General features: G+C 39.3%; 1 protein-coding gene across 4 annotated transcripts in view; it reads left to right on the top strand.

Annotated features, from left to right (window-relative positions):
• The first annotated feature begins 4,017 nt into the window (after positions 1–4,017).
• SPART (spartin) overlaps positions 4,018–11,980 on the top strand; it is a 41,338-nt gene continuing 33,375 nt past the window's right edge. The window contains exon 1 of one of the 4 annotated variants that reach the window (XM_082859408.1): positions 4,018–4,279. The gene's annotated coding sequence lies outside the window, so the exon portion shown is untranslated. Of the gene's footprint in view, positions 4,280–4,480; positions 4,636–5,049; positions 5,197–9,188; positions 9,456–11,980 lie in introns of those variants that run through there. The other 3 variants (XM_082859407.1, XM_082859410.1, XM_082859409.1) reach the window with 3 other exon arrangements.

The raw sequence follows: 11,980 nt of genomic DNA, 5'->3' as shown, positions 1-11,980 counted from the left end.
GGCAACAGGTAAGCCAGCAGAGCAGGAATTTTCCTGGAAGTCAGTACTACAACAGGATGGCTAGCGATAACTTAATCATACACAGAATTGACTATAAACATATCTCATAATTATATGTACAACCAACTCAACTTCTCCTTACCCACATCCCAGAAGTGCTACAGCCATGTCAACACCAAGGACAGGAAGGGAATTCAAGTGAAAGAGTCAGCAGTCTTAACTGATTGTTGATAAAATCTTTTTTCTTTCTGTGAGTTTTAGTGAAACATATAAGTGAGCACATTTCAAGGGCTGCCTTGGAAGGAGCCTACGCAAGTAAAGGAGCCTGACAATTAACCAAGTGACACACATTATGGTGATCATTTAAAATACAGGGGTAATGTTTTCCAGGGGGTGCCAAATTAATCAAGTTATAGAGGATAAAACACAGAGATGAAAACTTCAACATGATTTTAGATTTTTGTGCATTTTCAGTAAGACGATTAAAACAGCTTATTGAGAATTCCAATTCTGGCATAACAGCATGACGCGCTCTGCAGACCACTCCTCAAAAGATCTGAAACTCCATAAGAACAGTGAGAGTCTGTGGTATTATCAGGAGCCATTCCCTCCCTCTACCCTCCCAGCTCAGCGAGGCAGAAACTCCTCTCCAGACTGGTACAGCACAGAGTACAGGGCTCCCTTGTGCCACAGCTAGCAGTGGGAGGGCTGTTTGCCTGGGAGGGGCAGGGCACCAGCATATCTCCTCCTGCCTCCAGTGACCTATTGCTGAAGCTAAGTTCTGGGTGTGTGGCAGAGAGGTGGAGGCTCCCTTCTTGTGCCCAGCCACCACTAGCGGGATGCAGTCACTACCTTGAGTGTGGCACCACTAAGGATGCTGGGGCCTCAGTGGTACCAGATGGTCAATCTTAGTAAAGTCTTTTTGGTGTTCTTCCCAGAAACTGAGGAAGTAAATAACTATACCCACTTGGTGACAGATATTTTTGCAATCAAGTGATTTCCAATTCTTTAATTTAAAAAAGAATGGAAGAAGGATCTATTGGATTAAAAAACAAATTTGAATGATATATTGTAAAGTGATTCAGGGCATATGATTTGGAAGTAGTTCGAAGAATTGAGTGACAATGCACTTATAAAATTCCTTCTGTTACTTCTGTTTTTTTTTTTAATGTGGACAGAGTTCCTCAGGCTTTACATTTTTAAATATTAAAAGTAGAATAGAATTGATGCTGAATTCTGTCCCATTCTAGAAATAAATGGTAATCATCTGCAAATAGATGAATTGAGAAAAAGAGTTGCTTTCACCTCATCAAGATATATTTCCAATAAATATATACTCTTTCTTCAATAAATATTTATCCAAATGTAGAATACATATAATATAAATAATTATCATAGTCAATGCAGGAGATATTTTTTAAACTGTTTAAAATATAATTTATATATCATAAAATTCACTCATTTTAAGTGTGCAATTCAATGAATTTTATTATACTTACAGAGCTGTACAACCATCATCACAATCTAATTTTAGAACATTTTCATCACCCTAAAAAGAAAACCTTGTGCCCATTTACAGTCGATTCCATTACTAACTCCAGACCTAGGCAACCAATAATCTACTTTCTGTCTCTTTAAAAAAAAAATCATTGAAACAGAAATATATGTCTTTGTCTGGCTTCTTTCACCGAGCATAGTGTTTTTGAGGTTCATCCATGTTGTGGTATATATCACTATTTCATTCATTTTGGGGATAGAGCAATATTCCATTGTATGGACATACCACATTTTCAAAGATCCTTTCATTGGTTGATTGATATTTGGATTATTTTCACTTTTTGCCTGTTTTAAATGATGTTGCTATGAACATCTCTATCAAGTACACTCGTGCACTTTGTGTATACAAGTATTTGTATTATTGTTTGTATTATATGTACTCTATTTCCAGAACAAGACAGAATTCAGCATCCATTCTATTTCAATTTTAATATTTATAGATGTGAAAACTGAGAAACTCTATCCACCTAAACAAACTAAATAAATAGGAGTGAAAAGAGTTTTATAACAGCATCATCACTTGATGTTTTGAACCAAGTAAAATGAAAACATATGTCTACACAGTCCCACCTATGAGAGGAGTTGCTAGGTCATATAGCAAGTCTATGTATAACTTTTCAAGAAACAAATTGTTTATCAAAAAGTGACTGCATCATTTTACATTGCTACCAGTAATGCATGAGGGTTTGAATTTCTCCACATCTTTGTACAACACCAGTTAGTATCTATCTTGTTTATTACAAACATTCTAGTGGGTAAGTAATGACATCTCACTGTGTTTTTGATTTGCATTTCCCTAAAGACTAATGACACTGAGAATCTTTTCATGTGCTTTCTGGATATTTGTATGTCTTCAGAGAATTGCCTATTCAAATCTTTTGCCCACTTAAAATTATATTACTTATCTTGTTAATTATTAGGTTATAAGTGTTCTTTGTATGTTTGAAATACATGTAAAATATGATGATTTGAAAATATATTCTCATAGTTTATAGGTTGTATTTTCAATTTCTTGATGGTGTCTTTTGAAGAGCAAATGGTTTTAATTCTGATGATGTACAATTTACCATTTTTTTTTCTTTTATTGATTATATTTTGGGGGGCCATATCTAACCAGAATAAATAAATATTGGGATAAAATTTCATCAAGTGATATGGAGATATGAGTTTAAGAAGAAAAGGAATGATGTAAAATTTCCTCCTATTAAAGAAAAGCTTGTTAATATAGTTTTAAAAACTGATGATGGATATAAAATTATCTGGTATTTAGGTTCCACTGGCTACAATTCAAAGTTACGTAACTGTTTCATTTTAGAATGTCAATTTACAATAAAACAATTTGCATCCCTTGCAACTCTCTAAGTGAGATGAAAAATTTTGATGCTCCATCTAAAAATGAGGGAGAAGGTACAGAGTCACAGTTTTTCAGAATTCTTTTTAAGGTGTGTAAGAGCAAAATCATCTAAAACCACTGTGTTAATGTATACAACCCTTAGAGGTTTTTCTCTTTGGGATGGCTGGCTGTTATCTTTCTGAGACTCCAGAGAACTACCAAGTGGCACTACCAGATTTTAAATTTAAAAGCCTCCCCTCCAGTAGTCATCCAATATTCCCCATCATTAATTAATTTTGATTGAGGGGAGTAACAATTCATCTGGAATTAAGTCTCTGCCATCCTTAAAAAAGTCACTTAGTCTTAAGAGCTCAGGGCACATTATATATATGTATGTATACATATGTATATAGTTTTTTAAGGCAGGTCTATTCAAGAGTATAAAATCTGACATCTTTTGACTGAAGAAAAACATACAACCTAAAAGTTTCAAGATTAAGTTTTATTCAGGGCTCTTACTAAGGACAGTTGCCTGGGACACAGCCTCTCAGATAACTCTGAGGAACTGCTCTGAAGAGATAAGGGAGGAACCAGGATATGTAGGAGTTCTGTGGGGCTTTCTGGTTTTGGTTTTGTTTTTTTTTTTTTTTTTTTTTTTTTTGCTTTAAAAATGTGATAGAACATCAAAAGATTACCGCTAATCACAAAGAACAGACGTCTAAAGTTCATGATCTTAGTGCTTCTCTCTATATGGGAAGATGCAAGAGTCTGGGCTCATAATTCCATAGATATGCATCTTTACTATCTAGGGCCAGTATCCAAAGCATAGACCGCTTTCGATTTTTCTCCATCCTAAACTCCCCTCAGGGCTTATGGGCGGGGGCAGGGGCTGTTGCTTTGGCTTGATCCTTGTAGGACCGGAAAAGCAGGTAGCATTCCCTGTCCACACAGCTATGCTATCTTACTAATTTTAAAGAACTTCTGAAGAAAAGTAGAGTATGTTTACTCTGATCTTCCCCTGTTAGCTTTCCATAATCATAAATGGTATCGGCACACTTGCTATTTAACCTTAGGAATCAGGAATTTAACATTTTTTGCCGTGCTGCTACAGACTTCCGGCGCACACGGCTCCCCCTAGCCGTCAGAGCGCTCACGGCCCACCGCTCTCGCCCACTCCCCCCAGCCGCCTGGGGTCCGCGGAGAGCAAGAGACTGCGCAAGCGCGGGGCCGTCGACGTGGCCGGGAGACCATGGTTGGGGGTCCGCGCTGAGCCGCTGGCTCAAGTGGTTCTCTCCGGGCCTTCCGCCCTCCAGCCTTTTCTCGCCCTAGAGTTTTACGGGACTCAGGGGTTCGAAGTGGACTGACGTCTCCCCAGAGACCACTGAGAAGGTCAGAGTGGACAGAATTTAGGCTGGGCAGGCGGGGACGAGTCCCCCGGGCAAAAGCCCGAGTGGGCCTCCCGTGAAAGCCGAGTTGCGCGGGCTGCGCGCTCGCGCTCGGGTCACGCGGGAGCCGGGCTGGCGGGCCGGGCGGCGCGGCAGCGTGACGTGGCGCGCGGCTCCCGAGGCTTTGTCAGTTCCGGCGTGCGGGCGCCAGTGTGCGGGGCGCAGGGAACCGCGGAACGGCGGGCTGGTCCCGGCTGAGCGCTCGGCGGCGGCTGCGCCGCGTCTGAGGGAGCGGGCGCTGGGCTGCGGCCGGGGAGCTCTTCGGCCGGTGCCGAAGCGCCCGAGGTCTGGAAGGCACAGGTGGGGCTGCGGCCGGCGAGAGGGAGTCGCCCCTGCGCGGGCCCCCAAGGCGGGCGGGTTTGTGCGAGCGTCCCGAGTCCGCGGGCTGGCCGGGCGAGAAGGCCGCGGCCCCCAATCCAAGTCTGGGAGATGAAACTTTACGGGAAGGGAGCAGTTTTGGGAGAGAATAGTCTGAGAAGTTGTTCTTAGCCCCCATCGCATAGGTTTATGGAACCTTCGCGCTCCCTATTTCCTCTCCTCTATTTACTGTTTTGTCGCAGAGCGCCGCCTTTCTCGCTTCGGTCGCAGCCCTCCCGACGCATCTCTATTGATCAGTTTTTGCTGCCCCACCCCCGGTGTTTATGTTGGCTCTGAGAATCGATTATCCACCCTCACCCAGCGCTTACAGCTTCGTGAAAGTTCGATAGTCTTTCTTTCCACAAAGGTCAACATTAGGAACGGATAGCTCGCGATTTTACTCCTTCGAATACGATTGTTCGTGTTTATTAGGGATTGAGCACTGCAGCAGGTCCCTCCGACTTCATTTCTGTGTCTGGAAGAAGTTTCTCTTGGAATGCGCAGGTTCGTGACACGGCATTATTGCGTTCCCGTAGGCCTGGCACAGTTCTGCAGTCTCTAATTGTAATGAATTGCTTTACTCTGACTCTTGAGAATGCTCGAGATTTGCCTTAGTGTATTGTAATTTAACGGATTTGCCTTCAAGATTGTTGTTGCCTGTGAAATTACGTTGCCTTAAATATATAGGGATTCAGCAGTTTTCTTTGAAATTTCCAAAAGCAAGTCAAAAAAAGGTAATATAAGAAAGCCCCCCCATTATAAATGGAACTATTTTTTTATTCGCTCTCGTTCACATTAAAGGACCTCATTTGGTGACTTTATATGAAACGTGTTTGAAATAGGAAGCTTTTATGTGTGTCGTCTCTTAACCTGTGGGGCTTTCTGAAACGTCATTGTGTGTAGTTCCTCTAGCAAGCCAGAGTAGGGTGGGATGCTACAGGAGGCAGTTACAGACAGGTCTTTGGAAGAAATTCCCACTCCTTTTTTTTTTGTTTTGTTTTGTAAAGGGCCAGATGGGCGGGCATTAGAGCAACTTCTGATGCTCCTTCTAGGGAGATGAGTAGCTGTATTATTAAAGACTACTAGTGATGTTGACCGTTAACATGATTGTTATTACTTTCAGTGTTTATGGGATTGAACTAAGTCCAAGGATTTGGTTCAGAATTTAACCTTTGCTCCTCAGTATTTTTTTTAAAGCGCGCGCGCACACACGGTTATATTTGAAACAAATATATTTTACTTCTTTTATTAGAACGTTTAAAAAATAACTTAAATGTGCATTGGTATTTGGAGACAGCTTTTGGTTGTGATTGAAGATGGTTATAGTGGTGTAGGTACTGTTTTATTTAATACTTCAGATTGACATTTCAAAGACTTTTTCTGTCCCCAACTTTCAAAATTCAAGCGTCAAATCATGTAATAATAGCTTTTATCTTTTCAAGACACTTGATAAACACTTAACTATGGTTAAGGATATGATAGACATTGTTTTTTTCTAAAGTCACCATCGTATAGTCCTATTCCAGTGAAATGCATTTTCTCAGAGGCTAGTGATAATAAAGCAAATCCCAGAACAACGACAAAATAAAAATATAATATTTTAGTACAGACTTTTTTCTTTCTGTGTTGAGATTCCCAACTGCATTTCACGGGAAAGATACACAGGCTCTTCTCCCTGCTAAATTTTTTTCTCTTCAGAGTAGAGATGCCCAGCAAGGAAGGCTGTTCAGCAGCAGCTGACCCATGGAATCACACACCCCCACCCCCATGCACACACGGGTGTGCACACACATGCCTGCCTTCCCTTTGAATAGCTCTCCCATTTCCTTCAGTGACACATTATTTAGGAAATCTTTCAGCACACTATGTGAAATAAGCTTTGAAATAAAGATATATGCAAGGTCATATTGCTTCTACATAGGGTTCCTTTATTGTGCCTTCTTTCTGCCTTTAAATGTTATCTGGTTTTTTAAGGCTTAAGACCTAAGTCTACCATGAAACACTCCAAGGACCTTTCACACCTCCCTGACTCTGCTAACTTGTAAGCATAGCAGGAGGTTTAGCTTTGGAATCAGACATTTCATTTCATTTTCTTGACAAATATCTATTGAGCCTGTCTCTTTGAATCTGTCTCTTCCATTTACTAGTTCATTTACTAGTTCTTGAGCAAGCTGCTCAATATTTGTAAAAGATTTTCTAAATCAGATCAAACCTCCAAGGATATGAGGAGTAAATGGAGCGTAGAACAGTGCCAAGCACATCCAAAGAGCTTAATAAGAGGTAGTGAATTACGGTGCTTCTAAGCGCCACAGACCATGTGTATTTTGTGTTTGCAATATAATAGTGAGTGGCTTTAGAACAGTGTTTTTAATTTGCTTGCGAACCCCCAAAATAATTTTTGTAAAACTATCCCCCTTGCACACGATAGGTTGTTTTATGTTTTACATCATACTTTCAGGTAGTTGGAAAGGATGCAGTTTCCCACGTGGTATAGATACTGACATTTTAATATAAAATTGATACATCACTCAACTGTATCTCAAGGAGTATCATATTGCACTTTTATAGCCATCACCATCAGTTTTAAAAATACATGGTTTTTTTTTTGTTTTTTTTTTTCCCTGTACGCGGGCCTCTCACTGCTGTGGCCTCTCCCGTTGCGGAGCACAGGCTCCGGGCGCGCAGGCTCAGCGGCCATGGCTCACGGGCCCAGCCGCTCCGCGGCATGTGGAATCTTCCCAGACCGGGGAACGAACCCGTGTCCCCTGCATCGGCAGGTGGACTCTCAACCACTGCGCCACCAGGGAAGCCCAATACGTGGTATTTTACACAGTTCCTTTTTCGTGAAATTGTACTTTGATTTTTACCCACCCCCACTGGATATTATCTTAATGTAATTTATTTATGCCTAACAGCTTTTTATTCTGTCATACATGTCTTTAATGAAAATATTTGTGTAAGTTGAAATTACGTTTTAAAAATTTCCTTTAACTGTAACTCTAGGAGTTATTTTTCTTCTGGAGTGAATTATTACAAGTAGTAATAGTTGGTCAGAACAGTGTAATACCTGATGGATTTTGACAAAGAATAAATATGAAAAATGGAAGTTTAGTGGAAATTTATATCTTAACGAGATTGATAGTTGGAGTGGTGCCTCAGTTGAAATTGACACCTCTTACTTTTTTGGGCTGTTTCATAGTACCATGCCTTTCCATTCTGGGGAATACACCATAGTAAAAATAGGAATGAGTGAGAGGTATTTTTGGTAAAGTTTTGTAAAGTGGGAAGATTGAAAGGAGCTTGGAAGAGGAAAAACAACAGTATGATAGCTGAACTGCAGGCATATTCCCAGGGAGGTCAGTTTTAGTGAGGAGTACTAAATGGAAGTACAGGGATCTGGAAGCCTTTTTCTTAGGATTATATATGTTGTTGCAACATGTTCCTTGACAAATCTTCACGTGCCCTAGGGGTACACATTCCCTAATTTAAAGACCATTTGAGCAGTGGTTATCAACAGGGGATGATTTTGCTGCCAGGGTACATTTGGCAATGTCTGGACACATTTTTGATCTGTCACATGGCGGGTGGAGGGTGTGCTGCTTCTGGCAGCTAGTAGATAGAGATCAGAGTGTGATTAAACATCCTACAGTGATCAGGACAGCTTCCCATAACAAAGAATTTTCCAGCCCAAAATGTCAATCAAACCGAGGTTGAGAAGCCCTGGTTTAGAGGATTAGTTTTGGAATCAGACTATTTAACTCTATAACCTAGGGCAGTGGGTTAGTAAACATTTTTGGAAAGTGCCAGACAGTAGATAGTAAAATATTTTAGGTTTGTAGGACACGTATGATCTCTGTTGCATATCCTTGTTTTTATAACCCTTTAAAAATGTGAATATAATTATTAGCTCCAAGGTCTTTCAGTAACATGTGATCTAAGGCAGTTACTGTCTTCAAACCTCAATTTTTTTCCCTCTGCAAAGTACTAGTGATAGTAACAATGCCTCAGGAGTTGTTTGTAAGGATTAAATGAGATAAACATCTAGCATAGTCTCCAGCACACATTAAATGCTCCGTAAATTGTGCATTGGTGGTAGTGGTATCCTGTAGCAAGTAGCAAAAAAGTGGGTGCCAGGTCACAGTGTTGTTCAAGACCCTATTCAAGTCAATTTGACAAACTTAAAAATGCTGGTTAAATTCCCAGATCAGCTCACAAAAGCCTGTTTAACCTCTGCTGTCTTGCTTTCTGAACTCTGAGCCTCCTTGTACCCTAAGGGACGTGGAGTGCAGAATTCCTGTCCCCTGGTTTCTAAGGGAAGATCTACTGACATTCTATTCTAAAGACGGAATTCCAGGGAAAGGAAATTTGATTTTGATAGGGGATTCAAGGTAGGGCAAGTGAGGTCTGATTATGGTCAATTGTATATGATGTTTTCTAAATTGGAGACTGTATATATATATTCTCTCGACTACTATGAAGTCACTGCATGATAAAGCTAACCAATGGTTTGTTTCTTTTTCAGGTTAGAAAGTATGGTTAGGCCAGTTTTGGTGATGCCTTTATAATGTAAATTGTTGCAAAAACAGCCTTATTCTGTTATTATAATTTTTAATGAGATCACAGGAAGACAGTCTCTAAAACTGCAGTATCCACAGTAGGCACATGTGGGTATTGAGCGCTTGAGATGAAGGTACCTGGAATTGAGATCTGCTTCAAGCATAAAATACACACTAAGTTTCAAAGACTTAATGTCAAAAAATAAGGTAAACTATCTCATTAATTTGCATATTGGGTATATGTTGGAATAATATTTTGGCTGTATTTGGATAAATAAATAGCATCACTGAGATTTCTTTTTACTTTTTAAATGTGGCTATTAGAATATTTTAAATTACATATGCAGTTAACATTATAATTCTGTTAGACAATCTGCTCTAAATCTTCAGTTTACTTTTTAAAAATTAGTAATTAATTTTTTATCCTGTACATATTATTAAGAATTAGATATTTTTACAAGACTTGCAGTGAAAATCAGAGGTCCCACCCTCCCAGCCTCATCCCTTACTCCCAAAGGTAGCATGTTTCAATTTTCTTACCAATTCTTTTGGTCTTTCTGTCTAAATCTGTAAACAGGATGCTTATATTGCTACTTTATTTTATTTTTCAGTTTTAGGCATTGTCCATTAATTTCCTAGTAGGAAAGATGAAATGTCAGGTCTTCCATCCTGTACCACAGGCACAGAAACTTTCTATCCATCCATCTTCCCATCTTCTCAATATGGTTGTATTATAATTTTGCTTGTATCAAGATTCATTATTTACATTATTATGACATTAATCAAAACTGAAACATGCTGTACATGATTACTTTTCTTTCTAGCTCAGCATCTTGTTTTCCCTGGAGTTAATAATTGTCTTGATTTTTATTTCCTTAGTTTACCATGTACTTATCACTGATTAAACCCTGAGTCCTCCCACAGTTATTTATTGGGTTGGCCAAAAGGTTAGTTTGGTTTTTTCAGTAAGATGGCTCTAGTAGCACTTAGTTGTCTTTAACTTCATTCAAAACAATTTTGTTAGATTGTATGTGACAGCTGTCATATCAGCGTGCATTTTAAAAAAGACTTATCAAAATTGGTGAATTTTAATATTGAAGATGGGAGAAAAAAAGCAACATTTTTGGCATATTATGGTTATTATTTTAAGAAAGGTAAAAACGCAATGGAAACACACAAAAAGATTTGTGCAGTGTATGGAGAAGGTGCTGTGACTGATCGAACGTGTCAACAGTGGTTTGCGAAGTTTCGTGCTGGAGATTTCTCGCTGGACAACGCTCCACAGTTGGGTAGACCAGTTGAAGTTCATAACGATCAAATCGAGACATTAATGGAGAACAATCAACGTTATACCACGCAGGAGATAGCTGACATACTCAAAATATCCAAATCAAGCATTGAAAATCATTTGCACCAGCTTGGTTACGTGCATCATTTTGATGTTTGGGTTCCACATAAGTTAAGCGAAAAAAACCTTCTTGATCGTATTTCCGCATGAGATTCTCTACTTAAACGTAATGAAAACATTCCTTTTTAAAAAACAAATTGTGACAGGTGATGAAAAGCGGATACTGTACAATAATGTGGAAAGGAAGAGATCATGGGGCAGACAAAACGAACCACCACCACCCACACCAAAGGCTGGTCTTCACCCAAAGAAGGTGATGTTGTGTATATGGTGGGATTGGAAGGGAGCCCTCTATTATGAGCTCCTTCTGGAAAACCAAATGATTAATTCCAACAAGTACCGCTCCTAATTAGACCAACTGAAAGCAGCACTCAAAGAAAAGTGTCCAGCATTAGTCAACAGAAAACACATAATCTTCTATCAGGATAACACAAGACCACATGTTTCTTTGATGACCAGGCAAAAACTGTCACAGCTTGGCTGGGAAGTTCTGATTCATCTACCATATTCACCAGACGTTGCACCTTCGGATTTCCATTCATTTCTGTCTTTATCTCATAATGGAAAAAACTTCAGTTCCCTGAAAGACTGTAAAAGACACCTGGAACAGTTCTTTGCTCAAAAGGATAAAAAGTTTTGGGAAGATGTAATTACGAAGTTGCCTGAAAAATGGCAGAAGGTAGTGGAACAAAAGGGTGAATATGTTGTTCAATAAAGTTCTTGGTGAAAATGAAAAATGTGTGTTTTATTTTTACTTAAAAACCAGAGGCATTTTTGGCCAGCCTAATAGATCTCTTCTCAAAACTTAAGAACACATTAGGTATTCTATCAATTTTAGTTGCTTGAAGACATCTCTGGAGTTCTGTCTTCTACTCCAGTAAGAACTGGTTGCGTAATTGTCATCTGTGAACTGCTGTCATCAGACTTGTGATTCCTTTCATCAAACAGAGAATCCAAGAAAAAGAAGGCGTAATATCTGAGCAATCACTTGGCTGGGTTTGGAAGTTATTTTCACTCAGAGTCATGAATTAATTATACTATTTTCTTCTAACTTCTGTTGGGTTTAAGAAGTTCCTTAGCAATCTTATTTCTCTATTTATTTATTTATTTTTATGGATAAGCCCTTTTAAGATGGTACCTTTGAGCCTAATGTTCTGAAATTTCATGGTTGTGGGGTTTTTTTCATCCTTTGTTCATGGGTCTTTTTAATCTGGGATTTTGTGCTTTCCAGTTCTGGGAAATTCCTTGAATTGTTTCTTCAGCTCTTCTATCCCTGATATTTTTTTTTATCTATTCTCTATTTCTGGAAATTTTGTTATTCAGA

The sequence above is a fragment of the Leucopleurus acutus genome, assembly GCF_964270905.1.
Source record: "Leucopleurus acutus genome assembly, chromosome: 18".
Classification (NCBI taxonomy): Eukaryota; Metazoa; Chordata; class Mammalia; order Artiodactyla; family Delphinidae; genus Leucopleurus; species Leucopleurus acutus.
The sequence above is the reverse complement of the archived record's forward strand: the minus strand, read 5'-3'. Positions and strand labels throughout refer to the sequence as shown.